This window comes from Electrona antarctica, assembly GCF_951216825.1.
Source record: "Electrona antarctica genome assembly, chromosome: 17".
NCBI classification, from domain to species: domain Eukaryota; kingdom Metazoa; phylum Chordata; class Actinopteri; order Myctophiformes; family Myctophidae; genus Electrona; species Electrona antarctica.
The window spans coordinates 43,910,933-43,934,361 of record NC_136798.1 but is presented as its reverse complement, the minus strand read 5'-3'; the positions used below and the strand labels follow the sequence as shown (position 1 = coordinate 43,934,361).

General features: G+C 44.5%; 1 protein-coding gene across 1 annotated transcript in view; it reads right to left on the bottom strand.

The window, feature by feature from the left end:
- rps7 (ribosomal protein S7) overlaps positions 1 to 1,969 on the bottom strand; it is a 120,357-nt gene extending 118,388 nt beyond the window's left edge. Inside the window, exon 1 of the mRNA XM_079526251.1 lies at positions 1,966 to 1,969. The gene's annotated coding sequence lies outside the window, so the exon portion shown is untranslated. The remainder of the gene's footprint in view (positions 1 to 1,965) is intronic.
- Positions 1,970 to 23,429: the final 21,460 nt, after the last annotated feature.

Genomic DNA, 23,429 nt, shown 5'->3' with positions numbered 1-23,429 from the left:
CAGGTGACTAAAATGTGACTGAAACTAAATGAAAACTATTCAGGAGACTATACGACTAAAACTAAAATCAAAATGTGCTGCCAAAAACAACAGTGCAGTTGATCATGATGGTTCATCTATCAGGAAATATATTTAAAAAAAACAGTGTTGTGACCTACCCTGACCTCCGGCCCCTGCCATGTCTCCTGTATAGAGGAAGAATAGACCAATTACCTATAACATTCATAACATTTATCTGTAAATAGTTTAGTCATTCGTGAGCTGCAATATATTCTTCATGGGAATGGAGATGACTTTCTTTGCACTTGGTCACAAAGTAACCAACAGTTTGTACCGACCGCTGTTTCCTGCTCACAAACCCTGGAAACCCTACAGTGGTTCTGCAGACAGATTTATACATTATGAAAGGTTGAATACAATGCTAAGATAATCTCTTACCTTTCACCGCTTGGCGTACGACGCTTTAAGACTCCGCAAACGCAAATTCATACAAATCCTCACACATTACAGACTCCTATACGACTAACCAGAACTCACAAGTGAAAGTATTAATGTTAGATTCTTATCCCTAGAGTTAATCATTAACTTCCATGTAGTCAAGTTACTAGTCACTAAAGTGACTGATGGTTTCGTAGAGCAATAAAAGGTGATAATGATTTATGTGGCCTGCAGGTAGTTGTAGACATGCGCGTGCACAACAGGTCTGTTGTGCACATTCTGGGGCTGGGTATAGTTAATGTATTTGCTTAGTTGTTTTTTTGTGTTGCACTCATTTATAGCTATTGCCTTTTTCTACTGCATTCTATTTACTGATGTAATGTATTTTTATATGTTCATCATGCTCTTTTCCTTCTGTATGTATGTTTTGCACTGGAGATGTTGGACAAAACTAATGTCCTTCGGAATCAATAAAGTATCTATCTATCTATCTATCTATCTATCTATCTATCTATCTATCTATCTATCTATCTATCTATCTATCTATCGGTAGCGACTGGCTGCCGCGAGGCACTCCTTTTGCGGTACGTGTGTTCAGATGGGTGTAAACATGCTGCCCAGTAAAGTGTAGCCTACTTTCTAGAGACTATTTAGCGTCTGTATCTGTACAACTTTGTTATCCCACAGGGAAATTCTATTTTATTGGGAAGGCCCTGAAATTATGATCCTGGGGAATTGTTTTGGGTAGTTCTTATTCCGGTTGTGGTTTCCTGCCTGATGATGAATATAAATCAGTGACTACAACATGACGTATATAAGTTACCATCCGCTCCCGACCGGTTCACACCATGATTTAGTAACACAGACAGGCTTTCCTCCGAGGTGGAAAGCCTGGTGACGCGAGGTTACTTCCTGAGTACCCAGGAAGGGGTCATGTTTAGACTCGAAACACGATTTGTCACACACATTACCGCAGTGAAATTTGTTCTCTGTATTTGACCCATCTCTTGGAGCCATGCCACGCTCGGGAATCATTTGATTAGTTGATTTGATCCCCCAATCCAACCATTGATGTTCAGTGCCAAGCAGGGAGACATTGGGTCCCAATTGTACAGTCTTTGGTATGACCTGGCCGGGGATCGAACCCCTGACCTCCCAGTTTCAGAGCGGACACTCTAAACACAAGGCCACTGTCTGGTTAATGCCCTTTTCACTTGCCTCAGCCAAGCAACTCTGGTTTGGGGTGGCAAACGTGGCATGATGGCATCTCAATGTGGTTGTGAGTTTGTAGATCTGCTATTTTGCCATTATATTTAGTTAAAATACTTAGTGGCTAGTAGTAGTAATAATAATAATAATAACACTTACAGTGGTGTTCACAGCAGGTTGTTTCAATAGTAAGAAACTATGGCCTGTGTACAAACTAGAGCCGGTGTACCCGGCAGCGAACACTTCCCATAGTGGGAAGCATCTGGAGCATGAACGCGCGCCACTGCATTCCGTGTACGTGTCTGTGTTGACAACATTCTGTCAACGGGGGGCAGCAGAAAGCCATAGTCTAGCCTACTCCAGCCTAGAAAGAACCCATCAAGGGGTCTTTGAGGGGTTTCTATGGGGTCCAACACTTAAGTGTGGTTCGGGGACCCCCTGGGCTCCTTGATGGGTCTCGATGGGGTCCAACATTGGTTATCAAAGTGTGGTTCGGGGACCCCCAGGGGTCCTTGATGGGTCTCGATGTGGTCCAACGCCGGTTATCAAAGTGTGGTTCGGGGACCCCCAGGGGTCCTTGATGGGTCTCGATGTGGTCCAACACCGGTGATCAAATTGTGGTTCGGGAACCCCATGGGGGTCCTTGATGGGTCTTGATGGGGTCCAACACCGGTTATCAAAGTGTGGTTCGGGGACCCCCAGGGGTCCTTGATGGGTCTCGATGGGGTCCAACGCTGGTTATCAAAGTGTGGTTCGGCGACCCCCTGGGGTCCTTGATGGGTCTCGATGGGGTCCAACACCGGTTATCAAAGTGTGGTTCGGGACCCCTGGGGTCCTTGATGGGTCTCGATGGGGTCCAACACCGGTTATCAAAGTGTGGTTCGGGGACCCCCAGGGGTCCTTGATGGGTCTCGATGGGGTCCAACGCTGGTTATCAAAGTGTGGTTCGGCGACCCCCTGGGGTCCTTGATGGGTCTCGATGGGGTCCAACGCTGGTTATCAAAGTGTGGTTCGGGACCCCATGGGGTCCTTGATGGGTCTCGATGGGGTCCAACGCCGGTTATCAAAGTGTGGTTCGGGGACCCCCAGGGGTCCTTGATGGGTCTCCATGTGGTCCAACGCCGGTTATCAAAGTGTGGTTCGGGGACCCCATGGGGTCCTTGATGGGTCTCGATGGGGTCCAACACCGGTTATCAAAGTGTGGTTCGGGACCCCGTGGGGTCCTTGATGGGTCTCGATGGGGTCCAACACCGGTTATCAAAGTGTGGTTCGGGGACCCCATGGGGTCCTTGATGGGTCTCGATGGGGTCCAACGCTGGTTATCAAAGTGTGGTTTGGGGACCCCCTGGGGTCCTTGATGGGTCTCGATGGGGTCCAACACCGGTTATCAAAGTGTGGTTTGGGGACCCCATCTGGTCCTTGATGCGTTTCGATGGGGTCCAACACTGGTTATCAAAGTGTAGTTTGGGGCCCCCCTGGGGTCCTTGATTGCTTTCCATGGGGTGCAACACTGGTTATCAAAGTGTGGTTCGGGGATCCCAGGGATCCTTGATGGGTTTCCATGGGGTACAACACTGTTTATCAAAGTGTGGTTCGGGGACCCCATGGGGTCATTGATGGGTTTTGGACATAGTTTATTGCGAAATACCTCGCCATGGTAACGCATAATGGGAATATTTTGATTAGCACACAATTCCTGGCCGAGCCACACGTGTGTGCCTGCATGGCAGTCACACAGAAAAATAATGGTGTACACGGCAGGCAGTGCTAATAGAAAACAATCCCACCCGTGTGAAGAGAAGCTCTTATCACGGACAAGTCTAATACAGCCATTAAAGCCTAGAAATGTTCATGTAAAACTATTGCCCGTCCACACAGTGGCTATTCCCAAGTGCGAGGAACTACAGGGCTGACAATAGCCTACTACAGCTTAATGGAGCCTATTAAAGTCTAGTACAGTCTAGTACACCCTATTCTAGCCTATTCCAGCCTGTTCCAGCCTAGTACAGCCATCTAAATAACCCCCCCCCCCCCCCCCCCCCCCTCCTAGTCTATTCTCCCACTAGGCTAGACTGGGCTGGATGTGGCTGTACTAGACTCTACTGGGCTCTAACAGGTGTTTTTTGGCTCTAGTAGACTGTGCTAGGCTGTACTAGGGTCTATTAGGCTTTACAAGGCAGTAAAGCCTAGCCTAGAAATGTTCCATGTACAACTATTGGCCGTGCACACAAACTCATATAAAAATATTGCCTGTGTACGCAGTGCTTAACCTCAAGTGTGTGGAACTACAGGGCTGACAAGAGCCTGGTACAGCCTAATAGGGCCTATTAGAGTCCAGTACAGCCCACTGCATTCTAGCCTATTCCAGCCTGATCCTGCCTAGTATAACCTAGTACAGCCACCACAATACCCCCCTCTCCATGTCTATTCTCCCCCTAGGCTGGACTAGGCTAGACGTGGGTGTACATGGCTGTCCTAGACTCTACTGGGCTATAATAGGCTGTTTTCGGCTCTAGTAGACTGTGCTAGGCTGTACTAGGGTCTATTAGGCTGTACGAGGCAGTGGAGTACTATATCCTAGAAATGTTCATGTAAAACTATTTATCATTCACACACACTCCTGTAAAAACTATTGCCCGTGTACGCAGTGGTTATTCCCAAGTGCGAGGAACTTCAGGGCTGACAAGTACACCCTATTCTAGCCTATTCCAGCCCAATCCAGCCTAGTATAGCCTAGTACAGCCACAAATCCCCCCCTAGAGGGCTGACAAGTGCCTAGTACAGCCTATTAGATTCCAGTACAGCGTAGTACACCCTATTCTATAGCCTTCCCCAGCCAGATCCAGCCTAGTATAGCCTAGTGCGTGCGTGCGTGCGTGCGTGCGTGCGAAGGCTAGAATAGGGTCTGTCTGTCTGTGTGTATGTCTGTGTCACACACAAAACACACACACACACACACACACACACACACACACACACACACACACAACTTTTTAAAAAACTTTAAAAAAAAAACACGCACGCACGCACACACATACACACACTAAAAACTTAACTTAAATAAACCTTTAAAAAGTACGTAATTTATTCTAATTGTTGTTATTGCAATTTACAAGCTGCGTTCGCTTCCCGCGTTCGCGTGTCTTACTTGTGATAGATATCTATCTATCTATCTATCTATCTATCTATCTATCTATCTATCTATCTATCTATCTATCTATCTATCTATCACTTCCTGCTTCTCAAGACAGATAGCCTACCAATAACATTTTAAAAAGTGGTCAATGTTGGATTTAACTTTGACTACCAAATACAGTTCTGACTCTTCAAATGAACATACTTTTTCAATTAATTTAAGTTCTATGACACGTTTTTCTCCCTGATCCACAGACCTCCTCCTCAGCTCTGATCAAGGTTGGGCCCCCTAATCAAACTACTATTGTGACACTGCATTCCTTTAAATCCTGACATGGCCTTCATGAATCACTCATCATGTACTTAATTATCTGTTTTGAATAGCTTGTAGAACTTCCTGTCTCCTCATGTCCCCAAGTAACACTGTCCTCTGAAAGGCCATCTGCAATAACCTAATATGAAGTATACTGCACACCCATTCACCTTTGCAGCTAAGTGTCCCTTTCTCGGACTGAAACTGTACTTACTGTATAAGACCCATTTATTGAAATCCCAAACATGGAATATACTTGGACCATGCATTATGCCACATATAATGCCTGTCTCAGGACGGCCACCTGCCAGTATACAGTGGATAACTTCCCAGTCTTGCTGGGTAAGTTAATTGGTTAACTATATATCTAACTACTTTAACCCTAGCCTCGGAAACCCAGACGTTTTTATTTCCAGGGAGAAAAACCCTGACATCCCGATTTTGGGCATGTCATTATAGGCTAAGAAGAAAGGACAATTGCTGATCTACAAGGTCACAACATGCCGTAATGTGTTGTGAGCTTGTAGATCGGCTTTTCCCCAAAAATAAGTTTTGATAAGTGACTTATTTTAAAATGTGTAGCGCAGTGGAATAGAGTAGACAATATATGACACGTCAAGAGTCTATTAGTACTGTAGGGCCTACAGTGTAGGCTATACATTTGTGTTCTGGTAATATCATTGATCACTTGTTTTGCATGTCCATGGCAAAAATAAAACATTAATGCAAATGTCGATCACATTCACAAGCTGGCATAGTGATGCCCCCAGGTGCAAATAGCTGCTGTACTATCATGGTTATTGGTGGTGAAGGCAATACTAATAATGTTAGTCTGGATATATCAAATCCTGTGTTGAGGATCACACAAGAATAGCATGCACTTTATGAACAAAATAACACCCAAACCAGACAATGAATTAAAAGGTTTCATAATTACAGTCTGCTTGAGGTGTAATGCAGCTTTAAACAAAATAGCAGACAGTGGCACTGGTACATATCTGAACTCATCTTCTCCTCCTACAGTGCGTGTCAACCACATTAATCCCCATAGCCGACACTGGCATGGCCCTTCTCAGCTTCAATGATGTTTTTCATACCAATCGTTGCATAGAAGCATCATGGTTTTGTTATGCGTACACACCCATGGTACTGTGCCAAGAGAACTCACAAATCAAAACAAACGCACGCACACGCAGTCAAGTTGTCTACCAATGTTAACCATCTCAAACCCTCACTCTAACCTAACCTCCCACGGGACAGCACACCTAAACCTAACCGTAACCCTCTCCCAGCCCTTAACGCACCCCTCACCAACCTTAATCCGGTCGTCTTAACGCACCCCTCACCAACCTTATGTCTAACCAAAGGATGCCTTCCGAGCCACTTCCAATGTGATTTTGTTTCTTAACTTTGTGTCTTATATCTTTATGGGTCCAAGCCATGTCGGTCTGTCTCTGCCCGAAAAAGCAAGAATTTCAAACCCACAAAACGTATATTTGTCTCTTTCCTTTCGTTATTTTAATCCATTGGATGATATGCCCCAATCTCTTAACTTCATGTTTTCGTCAACGGACATGGAGAAAACGGATTAGAAAGTAAATAATAAACTTCATTAATTAATTTAAAATTCATCCACCGCAGAGGAGCTGTCATTGGTCAAAAGGGCTGAGCAGAGCCTTCTATAGGCTCTGGGGCTGACAAATATTATCCCCAATGTTGAGTAAATCAACAGAGGTGTGGCACCGCCAGGAGAGTGTGACCCAACTTAATGTGTTTTAAGAGTCTGTTTAATTATTTCATAATTTCATTTTATGAAGGTTTACAATTAATACTGTGAATTAATTGCACTAGCAAAGTGTAACATGCAGTGAGGACAGAACGTTTGTTCTAGCCCAGGTTCTCTGGGGTCCCAATATAAGGAGTGCAGCTTCCGGTTCCCCTCAGTTACATTCTGGAAAGAAAAGCAACACGTCAAATATTTTCATTGCTCCGTCTATATCCCTGTTTATTCGGGTTCAGTTTTGTTAATGAGGTAGTCAGCAGCCCTGAGACCCGTAACAGAGGCTTGTCATGTCAGCTGTCAATCATTCAACTCAATGGAAGACGATTTATTGTGCTGTAAAACAATATGCCCATTTTTACCTATTTTGTTTTTCTTGCAAATATTTGATGCTGCTGCTTTAGATTCTACCAGCAGAGGCCCACAGCAGACCCTGCTCTACGCAGGGTATGGCAGCACAGGATGCTGCCATACTTTGCTCTACGCAGGGTATGGCAGCATCCTGGGTCCTCAGGCCTTCAGGAGGCTGAAACCCTGTACTGGCATAAGCCAGTTGGATGGCCTCCACAATCCACCGGGAAAGCCATACTTTAGTAATAGGGTTTCCTTTAGCTCCGGCACCCCATGTCACAAATACCCATACCCTTCCTGAAGGGAGATGTCATCATATCAATGGTCTTTTGTCAGGTGTGCGCTGTGAACAACAAGTGTGACTCAGCCTTTTTACACATTACCAAATTTAACCAGACAAGGAAGGTAAAAAAAAGATATATATATACAAGGAACAAGGAACAAGGAACTGAAAAATTATACTCTGGGAAATGCTCAGATTAAAACAATCGAAACAATAAAGTACCTTTAAGGACAGTTCTGTGAGTGCTGGTATTCTCTTATTTAACAGGTTCTTCCCAGACCGTGCACCCGATAAAAATCAGAGACATTAAGATGAATTGCAGTCGTGCATGCCTGCTTCCTTGATTTAGATGTGTGGTGACAACGCCTACTGCAAACTGGCAAAAACTTCGGACGGCGATTACAGACGAACAATACGGACTACCAAAAGTCTGCCTGTGGTGTTTTAATCGGATAGGTCCAGAGATCATGTGTACCAATTTCTGTGATATTTGGACAAAATCTGTAGGAGGAGGAGCAACAAGTGTGTTTTGGAGAAAATTCAAAATGGCGGAAAATCTATCCTAACGGAAATGGGCGTGGCCTATATGGTGAGATGCGTCATGACCCAAGGAATCCAGGGAAAAATAAATTGAACCTATGGTTCAAGAGTTAAGCCAATACGTAAAGTGGGCTGTTATAGTGCCACCATGAGGCCGACCGATATAATTATAAGTTAATTAATTTTAGAAATTATTATGAACCTATTATTATGACGAGACGAGAAAAAAGGACAAGACGAAACGAGACGAGAAAAATAAGACGAGACGAGTAAAAAGATGAGGAGAAGAAAAGACGAGACGAGCTGTTTTGGGGGGAAATAGTGCCATCTAATGGCTAAAAACGAGTGGCTTTTTTCAGCCAATGTAATTGAAAAAAGAATGCTGTCTGTATACACTATTACACTATTACACTAATGTACTTATTACACTATTACATTTATTACACTTGCACTTATCGGATTGAGGGAACATAGGGCTGAGGGAACATAGGGTCTGTTTTGAAATGGGAGAACATACTAGGGCTGAGGGAACATAGGGCTGAGGGAACATAGGCATGACCCCGTCCAGGGACCTAGCTAACAGTAACAGCGTTAGCATGTAGCTAACGTAGCATCACAATAGCAAGTTGCAACGTTGCCACTGCCAGGGGAAACAAATGCATCAGGATGATCTGGCTATAAATAATCAATTAAATCACGGCACCGGCGCGATGCAGAATCATACACGGCCGCATTACGATGTCTTCATATAAAACTTTATAAGACGTCCAGCCTGACTGGATTGCATGGAGGAGGTTTTTGTGTTGTGGAAGCACTAGCACTGCTGGATTATGGGCATGTAGTTCTTTTGATTTGCGTCAGCAAGTCAAAAGAGTGTTGGCTCACAGAAAGATGACTACAACAAAAATGGGTGCTTCTGTTATTTTGGTTGGCAGCGCGACCAGTTTGAGGAGCTACAGGGCTGACAAGAGCCTAGTACAGAGCCTATTATAGTCTAGTACAGCCTAGTACACCCTAGTCTAGCCTATTCCAGAAGTATCAAGCGTAGTATAGCCTAGTACAGCCATATAACTTCCCCCCTCTCCTAGTCTATTCTCCACACTAGGCTAGACGTGGGTATACTGGGCTGTACTATAGAATACTGGGCTCTAATAGGCTGTATTCAGCTCTAGTAGGCTGGACTAGGCTCTATTAGGCTGTACGAGACATTTCTGTACTATAGCCTAGAAATGTTCATGTAAAACTATTCGCCGTGCACACAAACTCATGTAAAAACTATTGCCCGTGTACACAGTGGTTAATTTCAAGTGTGAGGAGCTACAGGGCTGACAATAGCCTAGTACAGCCTATTAGAGTCCAGTACAACGTAGTACACCCTAGTCTAGCCTATTCCAGCCGGATCAAGCGTAGTATAGCCTAGTACAGCCTGTACTAGGCTCTATTAGGCTGTACGAGACATTACTGTACTATGGCCTATGTAAAACTATGTACACAGTGGTTAATCTCAAGCGTGAGGACCTACAGGGCTGACAAGAGCCTAGTACAGCCTAATGGAGCCTATTAGAGTCCAGTACAGCCTAGTAGACCCTATTCTAGCCTTTCCCAGCCAGATCCAGCCTAGTATAGCCATCTAAATGTACGTGCGTGCGTGCGTGTGAGTAAAATATAGTCTAGTACAGCCGTACACCCTAGTCTAGTAGTCTAGCCTATTCCAGCTGTCCATACATCAGCATGTCCATACACGGACACATGTGTCCGTGTATGACTTATGTCTTGTCCGTGGCAAATTATATTTACACACCACCACAGGGAGTGCAGCCTTGAGTCTGTGAGTCTCTGGACCATTGTCCAGAAACACCACAAAAGGCTTTGGTCAGGCTGCCTAGTGGACCTAATTAGCCCAAGTCCCCTCACCTGTAGAATTCCCAGCCTCTGCCTCAGCCAATTTATTGCCATGGCAACCCCACACCTGCCTGGTTGATTACTTAACCAGTACACTTTTCACAGTCAGTTTTCACTATTCAGACACAGGCAGACAGGCAGATACAGAGATCTCCATATACATTATGAGTCCAATTAGTACAAGTGGTTCTCAAATGTTTTATTTGTAAGCACCCCCTTAACTCTGAGAGGGTACGAATGGAACCAAAAGGACGCTTACGGGTGTAAGGGTCCATTTGGTTCCATTTGTACACTCTCAGAGTTGCAGAATTATTATGGTCCTAAGTAGATCCAACTACTCTTTATGTGTTTCTGGTAATATTATTGTCCACTCATTTTGTATGTTCGTGGCAAAATAATTAGATTGACAAAAATGTACTGTACACCACAGCATGTCGATGACCCCTGAACATGTACCTTCATCAGAGTGGAGAATACAAGTATAAATCAAGTTGAGCAAAGCTACTCTGCTCCTCACTCGCATGCGCACGCACGCACGCACGCACACACGCGCACACACACACACACACACACACACACACACACACACACACACACACCTTTTTTCTCTCTCTCTCTCTCTCTCTCTCTCTGTGTGTCCAACTGAACATTTTCTGTTTATATCAAGTACTTCACACTAGCTCTCTCCCCAAATCCAAAATACATTTATTTTCCATCCTGATTGTCACTCAAAGTTTACTAATCAAAACTGATTATACAACTGTAACCATCAAAGCACTCAACATGTAATGGTATGTGAGGGCGGGTATCAATAAATCGATTATTGGGAGAGCTGTCGATTAATCGATTTGGCTGATGGTCAGTTCTTGGCATCCCTAACTAGGAGGGGAGGGGTCATAGTTAGATGGCTGACACTGTGTACACGGGCAATCGTTTTTACATGAGTGTGTGTGCACAGCCAATAGTTTTACATGAATATTTCAAGGCTATAGTACTTTACGGCCTCGTACAGCCTAATAGAGCATAGTACTAGCCTGGCTAATAAGCCAGACTCAAATCACACTGTCGTGTGGTATTTGAGTCTGGAGATGCTGTGTATGGATCTTGTTTCCCGGGGGGCGGGTTCAAACATTTTCTCTTTGACGCAATTGGTCAGAGCTACTGTCAGTCAAAGGTCTCAAGCATTGAACGTCACTGTACCAAAGCCCGCCCATATTGCATACCGTGTCCCGATTGGCCACACCGGTTCTCTGGTGTAGGAAATGGGCGTACAATTGAGCCTCTCCAGACCGTAATCCGCCGGCAGGCAATTTTTTTTGCCAACGGCTGATTCGGTCTGGCTTATTAGCCAGGCTAGCATAGTACAGCCTAGCACATTCTACTAGAGCCGAAAACAACCTATTAGAGCCCAGTAGAGTCTAGTGCAGCCATGTACACCCATGTCTAGCCTAGTCCAACCTAGTGGGAGAATAGACTTGGAGAGGGGGGTATTTTGGTGGCTGTACTAGACTATACTAGGTTGGATCAGGCTGGAAAAGGCTAGAATGTGGTGTACTAGGCTGTGCTATAGACTCTAATAGCCTCTATTAGGCTGTACTAGGCTCTTGTCAGCCCTGTAATTCCTCGCACTTGGGAATAACCACTGTGTGCACAGGCAATAGTTTTTACAGGAGTTAGTGTGCACGGCCAATAGTTTTACATGAACATTTCTAGGTATAGTACTATACTGCCTCGTACAGCCTAATAGACTATAGTACAGCCTAGCACAGTCTACTAGAGCTGAAAACAGCCTATTAGAGGCCAGTAGGGTCTGGTACAGCCATGTACACCCACGTCTAGCCTAGTCCAGCCTAGTGGGAGAATAGACTTGGAGAGTGGGGTATTTGTGGCTGTACTAGGCTATACTAGGCTGGATCGGGCTGGAAAGGGCTACAATAGGGTTTACCAGGCTGTACTAGGCTCTTGTCAGCCCTGTAGTTCCTCGCACTTGAAATAACCACTGTGTGCACGGGCAATAGTTTTTACAGGAGTGTGTGTGCACGGCCAATAGTTTTACATGAACATTTCTACGCTATAGTACTTTACTGCCTCGTACAGCCTAATAGACCCTAGTACAGCCTAGCACAGTCTACTAGAGCCGAAAACAGCCTATTAGAGGCCAGTAGAGTCTAGTACAGCCTTGTACACCCACGTCTAGCCTAGTCCAGCCTAGTGGGAGAATAGACTTGGAGAGTGGGGTATTTTGGTGCCTGTACTAGGCTATACTAGGTTGGACCAGGCTGGAAAAGGCTAGAATGGGGTGTACTAGGCTGTCTTAGACTCTAATAGCCTCTATTAGGCTGTACTAGGCTCTTGTCAGCCATGTATTTCATCGCACTTGGGAATAACCACTGTGTACACGGGCAATAGTTTTTACAGGAGTTAGTGTGCACGGCCAAAAGTTTTACATGAACATTTCTAGGTATAGTACTATACTGCCTCGTACAGCCTAATAGACCCTAGTACAGCCTAGCACCGTCTACTAGAGCCGAAAACAGCCTATTAAAGCCCAGTAGAGTCTAGTACAGCCATGTACACCCACGTCTAGCCTAGTCCAGCCTAGTGGGAGAATAGGCTTGGAGAGAGGGGTATTTAGATGGCTGTGGAATAGGCTAGAATAGGGTGTACTAGGCTGTACTAGACTCTTGTCAGCACTGTAGTTCCTCGCACTTGAAATAACCACTGTGTACACGGGCAATAGTTTTTACAGGAGTTAGTGCGCACGGCCAATAGTTTTACATGAACATTTCTAGGCATAGTACTTTACTGCCTCGTACAGCCTAATAGAGCCTATGTAGCAGTGGCTCACAGCCTCTGCCTGATGGCCTCAAAAGTCTAATATCTCCCCCAGTCCATAGGGATATCCCTTTGGTCTAGTGGTTAAGATGTTGGACTTTCACGCGGGAAGCCCGAGTTCGAATCCCGGGCGTTACACCTAGTACAGTCTGCTAGAGCCGAAAACAGCCTATTGGAGCACAGTAGAGTCTAGTACAGCCTTGTACACCTACGTTTAGCTTAGTCCAGCCTAGTGGGAGAATAGACTAGGAGGGGGGGTATTTAAATGGCTGTACTAGGCTATACTAGGCTGGATCAGGCTGGAATAGGCTAGAATAGGGTGTACTGGACTCCAATAGACTCTATTAAGCTGTACTATAGGCTCGTGTGAGTCCTGTACTTCCTCACACTTGGGAATAACCACTGTGTACACAGACAATAGTATTTACATGAGTGTGTGCACAACCAATAGTTTAACAAAACATTTTTGATAACAAAATAGGCTGGACTAGGCTGAACTAGGCTGGACTAGGCTGCTCTAGGCTGGACTAGGTTGCACTAGGCTGGACTAGGCTGCTCTAGGCTGTACTAGGCTGGACTAGGCTGCACTAGGCTGCACTAGGCTGGACTAGGCTGGACTAGGCTGGACTAGGCTGGAGTAGGCTGCACTAGGCTGGACTAGGCTGGACTAGGCTGCACTAGGCTGGACTAGGCTGTACTAGGCTGGACTAGGCTGTACTAGGCTGCACTAGGCTGGACTAGGCTAGCCTAGCCTCGAGAGGGTCCACGGGAGGTCACTAGATCAGAAACGTTGTTTCCCATAGCATACTGTGGGAGGTGTACACAGAGCACAGTTCTAATAGTTTTGGCTCATAGCCTGCCACCCTGTGGAATTATGCTTGAACTGCAAGATAGGACCCTAAAAATGTAAACAAAGAGAAAAAAATCAGTGTGGGTCATCCGTTGGACTGATGGGCGAACAATTGGTGTCCACGTGAAGAGTCGACATGTAGAGTCTGCCCCCTGCATTTTCACGCCCCCACAGGCCGCACGGTGGTCAGGGAAATTTGTCACTGTTGTTCGTGCACACAAAACGTGATAAATGTAATAATAATAATAATAATAATAATAATAATAATAATAATAATAATAATAAACTTTATTTATATAGCACCTTTCATACATAAAATGCAAAAGTGTTTCACATAAAACAAATAACCAGCAGCATTCCGCTGCCAGAAAACAAAAGGAGGTCAATACAAGATAAACTAGAAAAAGTGCCCTTCTGGGCACAGGTCTCCACCAGGAGGATAGGAGAGTGTGTGATGTTTGGCAAAATGTTTAGGAGTAATATAAACATGTTTGTTTGGGGTTTTGTGTGTGTGTGTGTGTGTGTGTGTGTGTGTGTGTGTGTGTGTGTGTGTGTGTGTGTGTGTGTGTGTGTGTGTGTGTGTGTGTGTGTGTGTGTGAAGCGACTTGGCCTGTTGTAGCGCCACCATGAGGCTGATTTGAAAACTGTCAAGTGGCATTTCTTCCTCAGCCTAGTGGGAATAGGCATGCACAGTTTCACCGCAATCAGACGCTGCGTCGAGGAGTTGTGGCGATTTGTACAAAACGGGTACAAAACGGGCTACTCCTGAAAACTTTAGAAGCCAATCGTAGCCAATCAGGATGGATAATTATGAGAAATCAAACGAATCACATGATCACATGACTATGGAGAGCATGTGTACCGATTTGCGTGAAATTTGGATAAAATCTGAAGGAGTAATATTAGAAAATGTGTTTTACATATGTCGGCCTCCTGGTGGCGCTATAAAGAGCAGATGTGAAAAATTCCAGGCAAAGGTTTTTTCTTGGCCTCTAGGGAGTGGGCATACAAGGTTTTACACAGATCGGTGCAGTTATAGGTAAAAATACAAATCAGCAGTGCAACACATACTCTCTCCCCATGCCTTCGGCCTGGTGGAGACAAATATGTACAAATTAGCAAATAAAAAGAACATTGAATGTGAACAAGATCAATCTAAACAAATGCCAAGTTGAAAAAAACAAGTTTTCAACTCACTCTTAAAAACAGCAAGGGAGGTACAGTGGTAGTGTGTTCCACAACGTGGGGCCATAGACCCAGAAGGGAGGTGCAGTGGTAGTGTGTTCCACAACGTGGGGCCATAGACCCAGAAGGGAGGTACAGTGGTAGTGTGTTCCACAATGTGGGGCCATAGACCCAGAAGGGAGGTGCAGTGGTAGTGTGTTCCACAACGTGGGGCCATAGACCCAGAAGGGAGGTGCAGTGGTAGTGTGTTCCACAACGTGGGGCCATAGACCCAGAAGGGAGGTGCAGTGGTAGTGTGTTCCACAACGTTGGGCCATAGACCCAGAAGGCGGCCTCACCGCTAGTGTATTCATGTAGCCTGTACACCTTTTCCCTTCCTTCCTACAAATGTGTGAAAGTCATATAAACATGCCAAAAATCACACCCGTGTGAAGTGAGGGGCGCTCTTATCATATTTTTATTTTCACCGCAACATACATACCCAGCCGACTCGATCACATTGCACCAATCACGGTACCTTTTACTCACCCAGGATATCACCAATAGCCAATAAGGGCACATTATGGTATCGTTATTTTTACCTGACAATACAACGACTCAATCTTAATACATACAGGTATATTTTACGTGTAACCTCTATTAATCTAACTCTAATATATTAAAGTCTAACTCATGTTGCTATGGTTGCTATTAGGTGATGTAATGGTGATATGTAAAACAAACTATGTCAAAACAAACATTACATTATCTTTATTGTTAATGGGATTTAATGTTTGCGCTAGGGACAAAACAAACATTAATTTGTCTTCATTGTCAATGGCGTTTTTAAAACAAACATTGAACTGAAAACAAACCTTAAACCTGTAGGAGGTGCTAGCGCCCCTCAAATACTCATACTACAGTATATAGGCTACAGAAGATAGGCTACATCTAAGTATTAATAATGGGGGTGTCTGTCTGTCTGTGTGTGTGTGTGTGTGTGTGTGTGTGTGTGTGTGTGTGTGTGTGTGTGTGTGTGTGTGAGAGGTTGGAGTGGACAGAGATAATAAAGAGCATGTAGTGTCCTCATCAGAGTGAGTGGCTGCAGTGACTCAGTCCATTGGTCCATTCAGTGTGGTGTTAATTATTACTGTAGCAGAGCCTTTTAGAGTGAGACAGAGTTACGCAAACTCTGTTCACTTCATGGGGCTTCAGTCCAGTGGCGGCTCTCCTACATGGACTTCTATTGGTCACTTCATGGGGCTTCAGTCCAGTGGCGGCTCTCCTACATGGACTTCTTTTTTTTTTTAATGTTTTTTTGTGGCTTTCGCCTTTATTTTATATTTTTGTATGGAGGGACAGACAGTAGGCTGACAGGAAATGGGGAGAGAGATGGGGGGATGACATGCAGTAAAGGCCGTCGGGATCGGGAGTCGAACCCGCGGCACACTGCCAGACTGGATTACCAGCCAAGGTGCCTGGACCACTGAGCCACGGCCCAGGCCCTACATGGACTTCTATTGGTCACTTCATGGGGCCAGTCCAGTGGCGGCTCTCCTACTTCTACTGAGAATGGGGACAACAAATACTGTACTAGGGACAAGTCCTGGACCAGAAGTAGGCAGAAATGCATTTGGACTCAACAGCCCAGCTTTAATGATCCTAAATCCCTTTATTTTAGATTGTTTTGAAGTAATCGAACAACATAAACATTACAGACACTTTAGTTGTCACTGTACAATACTTTAAAACAGTTGGCATGTTGCACACATGCCTGAAATAGGTCTTATTTGCGCCGCCCTCGTTGAAAACAATGTATTTCCAACTCCAGCTTGTCCCAGTTCAGGCTGCATGCACAGCACTCGAGCGCTCGGTTTCTGCCCCCTCAATATCGTAACTCTTCTATTAGATGGCTCTGTATTGTAGGGGAGCGGTTCTCAATGTGGGGTCATTGAGGGATCGAGTTCCAGGGGGTCCGCACTTCGCACCCCCCCCCCCCCCCCCCCACCTCCAGCTAAATCACAGATAGTCAGGAACTAAAATGGACCCTTATGGGTCTGTGACTCAGAGAGTTTACAAATGGAACCCAGGGGTCCATTTGGTTCCATTTGTCCAATGTCAGAGTTATGGGAGTCCTAGCTTGAAATGAAAACACAGTTTGAGAACCAGTGAACCAGTGATGTAGAATCACTAGACTACTAGACTAGTACACTATACTAGTACTGTGTACTTCACAGTACACTGTCTGTGTGGTGTACTGTGTATTATTTCAGAGTACACTACGTGATGTTCTTTTTTTCTTTATTTACCCAGCGTAGTAGCTGAGCACAAGTGCTCATTTTCAGCAACATAGAAACATACTGTTGGCCACTAAGCAGCTCCACTGGAGCGGTTGGGGGTTCAGTGCTCAAGGGCACTTCAGCAGTGTTGGGTGAGTGATGACCAATCACTTCCCGACCCAGATTTTCTTTTTCCTGCCCGTCGGGGGAATCGAACCGGCAACCTTTTGGCAACAAGGGCGCTCATCTAAACTCATTTCAGGGTACTATGTGATGTACTGTGTATATTTCAGGGTACTGTGTGATGTACTGTGTATATTTCAGGGTACTGTGTGATGTACTGTGTATATTTCAGGGTAATGTGTGATGTACTGTGTATATTTCAGGGTACTGTGTGATGTACTGTGTATATTTCAGGGTACTATGTGATGTACTGTGCATATTTCAGGGTACACTGTGCGATGTGGTCCTGGTGGTTCAAGGAAAGCACTTCCCTGTGCACAGAGTGGTGCTGGCTGCAGACAGACACTTCTTCAGCCTCATGTTCACCAGTGAGTGCACGCACGCACGCACGCACGCACGCACGCACGCACGCACACGCCCACATGCCCACGCTTAATGTTATCACTTTCAGCCTGTGTTTGTTTTACGAATCGAAATGTCTACTTTACAGATAGTAGGCCTACTAATTTATCAAAGGGTAAAACAAAAACTCCAAGTCTGTAACTCAGAGAGTGTACAAATGGACGGGTCCATTTGGTTCCATTTGTACACTCTAGGACAGGACAGTAGAGCACAGTGCAGAGGAGTACAGTACAGTACAGTACAGTACAGTACAGTACAGTACAGTACAGTACAGTACAGTACAGTACAGTACAGTTTCCCAACCTGTGTGCCGCGGCACTTTACTGTGCCGTTTGATGTGTCCAGGTGTGCCGCCTGATTTGACCGAAAATAACACTAACCCTCCCCCGAAAGCAAAAGCTACTGAGCTGCAGGATTCGTGCGACAACAACAACGGAACAATAGACTCTAACGACCATCGGCCATAGGAATGTTAATCACCTGTACTCGCCTGGCAACTTTACTGTATAAATGGGCAGTGATAGTTCACGAACACGTTCCTATTTCGGCTGAAAGTGAACTGAACGTACTGTATTTCTGCCTGATGAACGTCATTGTGAACGCGTTCATTTCTGGCGTGTGTGAACGTCACTTTCTCACGTTCAACTTCGTTCAAAAGTGAGTGAGCCTTCCAGGCGAAACCCCCGCTAAAACACACCCTAATCACTCCTTATTAATATCATATGCACGCAGACAGCAGACACATACAGTTAAGTGCCATTCGTCTCGGCCCATTTCATTTAGCTGTTTTTTTCCTTTTGCACATATCGGAAAATCAGTTCCGAAATCAACCAGCAGGTGGAGCAGTTGAGTATGTTTTTATAGTAGGCCTAGTGCATGAACCCTGCATGGCTAATAAGACAAGTAGGCCTATGCCTTAAAACATTATACTTTCTCTCTATAACTAAAAAAAAAAAAAAAAAACACATTGTATTTCTCTCATAAATAGAGAAACATTCACTCAGGCTGTTCCTGTTGCAAGTTGATGATGTCATAAGTGTGGTCCAGCCCTATGGAATATATGGAATGCATGTGCTAATAAAAAGTATATATATATATATATATATACTTTTTATACTATATATATAGTATAGTAAGTATTAAGGGACAGGTCGAAATTTAAATAGGGATACCCCTGGAGGAAATGTATGTGCCCTGAAATAAAATACCATCACCCTCCCTGTGAATGTGAATGAAAATAAAAATCCAGTCCCCTCCCCTAGGTGATTAAACAAAAAGGAATCACCCTCCCCTATTAATTAACACACATTAATTATCACATTTACCTCAGTATTATTTATTCCTAACTTTAATCTGGTAGCGTTTTTAAGTGATGTGAGAAAATAAATCACTGAATAAATCACAAAAATCACTGCCGCTGTGAGGTTCAAACTCACGGCCAACACAGAGAATGGTCTTGTAGTCTAACGCCTAACACAGCAAGCTATTTAAGCTATTGAAAAGCTGCCTCTAGCCGTCATGGACAAATGTAGCGCGGCTCACTCAAAATAAACATTTCTCTCTCGTTTTATTACACACAATGCTATTTGTGAACGGACATACTGTGTAAAATAAATACATTTGGAGGGGGCAAATCATGTACAAAAATCTGATTTAAGCATTTTGTTGCAGTCACTTTGAGAATGAGCTACAGCGTCCATTCTAGGTCTAAAAGTCTCAGCCCGCACTACGCCCTTCCCCCAAATTCTAGTTTTAGTGTCTCAGCCTGTGTTAGAGGTTCCCAAACACCAGACCTGATGCCTGGCCGTTGCGCGTAGAGCGCGACGCTCCAAACCCATTGGAATGCAAATGCTTGCCTTTCAGGCTGCCTTTATATGTGAGGTAAAGTCTCAACTCAAGGCCCGCCCTACTCTGCCTCTCATTTGTGGTTCAATTTGAGTGTAAGCCAATCAGAAGTGACATCACACATTGTGTTGTGTTGTGTGTGTGGGTGCATGTGTTTTGCCCCTACAGTTTAAACCTGAGGCTGTGTAAATGTTTAACATTTGAGAATAAAATTACATTAAAACAAAAAAAAGTATTTTATGTATTTGAAATACAGAAAATACTAGATCTGAAAGTATTTAGATACAAAATACATCTAATTTCTTCCATCCCAGCAAAATACAAATTACAAAATACAAAAAAGTATTTCAAATATGTATTTCAAACAGTGGTGGGCCGTCAGGGCCAGCAAGGCCTTCTCTGCTGGCCCACTTGCCTGATGCCACTTGCCTGATGCAGAAATTTATATTTTATAATTTAATAAGTAATAAGTAATAATAAAATAAGTTTTTCTTTTTAACAAATATTATATCTATAATATTATATATAATATTATATTTATTTCGCTGCCACTGCACTGTTTTTCACTCAGACAGGCTGGATGCTCTGCTTCCATTCTGTGCAGGTACAACAGCCCTTGGGTTTTTTTTAACCAATGAGATTATTTCCTTGTGTTGTCTCCGGGTAAAATTCTCTACCGGGAGGCCTGCAGAAACTCCAGTGAATCCCCTTGCTGTTGAAATGAATGGGATCAATATAGAGATTGACAGGTTCCTTAGCCAATCAGATTTCGAGTTTGCCCTGCTGGGCGTTTTCTTTCATGTACCAGCGCCAGCTAGCTGGCCTTTGGTGACGTTAACGTCTTGCTTGGATCCCATCATTGGGGGGAAATATTGTCAAATGAGAAAAGAGAACTGGGTGTTTCAAACTTTCTGCGCGAGTTCCCATTTGTGGGTTGATTGAGGAGCTAAATAGATTTAACTCACAAACAAACGCGGAAAACGGCTGAAGGAGGAGAAGAAACAGATTTAGTGGTGGATTTACAGTCAAAGCATTTTTCGAGAAGGAAGGACTTCAAGAAAAGCTTGCAGGGTAGACCATTGGTATGATGCAGGCAGCCATGGTAAGGATCTTTATATAATATGTATATACATGCGATCGCGATGCGACGCAGCTTATTGATTGATCGTTTTATAGGCTATGGTTGTGGACTTCAGGACGTGTGGTTGTCCGTGCTGACAGTGTGTGTGGCCGAGTCTTATGTGGCTGTGCGCTGCGGAGCCACTTGTGTGTGTGTGTGTGTGTGTGTGTGTGTGTGTGTGTGTGTGTGTGTGCACGCCGGTGCAGCATAGCTGGGATATTACAGAGCCTGATATGAGTGTGGTTCAGTTCCACCAATATTTGCGTGGTTTAATGTTGTATAAGAACATATGACAGGGGGGGGGGGGGGGGGAATAGCCGATCTACAAGCCCACAGCGCGTCGTGAGCTTGTAGATCGGCTAGTTTCGGGGGGGGGTGGGGGTGGGGGGTTGAAGTCCTAGTTAATTTCGGCACGGACCGCCACTGATTTCAAATACATGTATTTCAAATACTGCCCATCTCTGGTCACTCCTCACTCATTCACACAAACACTGAGGGAAAAGGGTTCATGTGTGCTAGCAGCAGCCACCACCGGGCTCCTTCAAACTCTGGTCAACTCAACTGTCATTGCATCTCTGTATGCATTTATAATTTCATTTTACAGATGGCCAGGGTTGGCCAAAAGCCTCTGGGCCCCAAAGCAATGGCATTTTCAGCGTCACGGTATAGTCACGCTCATGAGATCAAGCTAAACTTGTTTTGTGTTTGTCAGCTTAGGTGTGGTTTCCAGTAAGGTGAACATGTTGTTCTGTCTTGATGAGGACGTCTTAGACCAGGCGTAGCGTAGGTGTTGCAGTATGTGAGGAATGCCAGTGCAATGATGGGAAAATACACTCGAGAGTCGAGACAGAAACGTACATGATGAGAGATTAATGGAGAGCACCACAGGATTCTAAGGAATGCAGCGTCACAACTAGTTAGATGCAAGGGCTCCGCGAGCAGGGCTTCCCAAAGTTGGGGTCGGGACCCCACATGGGGTCGGGACCCCACATGGGGTTGCGGGACACTGACGGTGGGGCTGCGGAATTATTTTGGGGTATATTTTAAACACCTGAATAGAATTCAAGTGAGTGAAATACAATGTAAAAATGATTACAAATATGTTTAACCATAATTGTTACAAAACCCCTGCATAGCCCTAGGCTTAATACATTACATGTGCAGACGGACAAATGCGCGCCAAACATGCGCATTTATGTGCATAAAATCACCTCTGGGGTCAGGTTGGGGTCGCGTGTCAATGGCAGCATTATTTTGGGGTCGGGGGGCTGAAAAGTCCCAAGCGTGCGTCCTGCCCACCCAACCAAAAGTTATGGGGAATATTTATGTTCAGCCAATGTAAAAAATAATACCACAATGAACACAATGAAGACAATGAAGATAAATTAATATTTGTTTTGTCCCTAAAACAAACATTAAATCCCATTAACAATAAAGATAATTTAATGTTTGTTTTGACACCGTTTGTTTTACATCATCATTACATCACCTAATCATAGCATGATAAGAGCGCCCCTCACTGATGTCAGTGTGTGTGAGACGGTTCTACCTTTTATTCTCACACAGCACAGCGTTTAAACACAGCCTGGCTCCACCCCCTGAATCTCTAGCCACGCCCATTGAATCATATGTTTCAGGTGATTCAGGTCTTGTGACTCTTTATCTATGGAAGTCTCTCCGTTTAAGATCTGATACCGCGGCTACGGCCAATCAGCACCGTTTCAACTCCATGACGTCAAACAACGATTTCTTCCAATATAGATTTCCAAAAATATTTATTGCCTCCACCAGGCCGAAGGCATGGGGAGATTCCAAATTTTGTACACACACTCCTTGGATGCCAACGATGAACCTCTGCCCCAAATTTTCCAGAACGGCCTGTTATAGCGCCACTAGGAGGCCGACCTTTGTAAAACACATTTTTGGATATTACTGGTCCAGATTCTGCCCAGAAATCCCGCAAATCGTTACACACTATCTCTATAGTCATGTGTTCAAGACGGATCTGTCCGATATTTCAGATTCCATCCTAATTGGCTAACATTGGCTTTCAAACTTTGCAGGATTGGCCCGTTTTGAACAAAAAGCCTCAAATCATGAACGGAGCATGCAATTTACGTGAAAACTTTCGTGAAAAGTCACTTATGTGAGACTTTCCTACTAGGCTGAGGAATATATCCCACCCTTTTCACATTGGCCTGTTATAGCGCCACCAACAGGTGGATATTTGCTAAACACATTTTTGGAACAAAATGCCTAAAATTATCATCTAATTATGAAATGTCACCCTTTTCACATTGGCCTATTATAGCGCCACCAGGAGGCCACAACCTGACCCGCCCTGGTGGAGACATGTGCCCCGAGGGGCACTTAGAATCAAGCCAAACCAAGCGTTGTGCAGAGATTTTTGTATTATTTCTAGCTTTTCATGTGTTTATGAGGTGACAGTACTTAATTGTGTTTTGTATGTGTAATGATGTCTTCCTGGAGGCTGACACATTGACAGTCAAACGTGCCAATGAAAAAAATAGTGACATCACAATATCATCCCCTCCCCTATCCCCTCTCCCTTATCATACAACCACAGCTGTGGGTGTGGCTTCAGTTCAGGTGGATCACCACCCATCACCACCCACCAGGCAAACCAGGCATAATTAATGATCTGGTGGGCGTGTCCACATAAAAACGACATTAACAAATACTGTACACTTTTTTTGAGAAAACAATTCTTCCTCCTGATATAATAATAATAATAGCCTACCTGATGATCATGTTTTAGGGTGGAAAGAAAATCACTGCA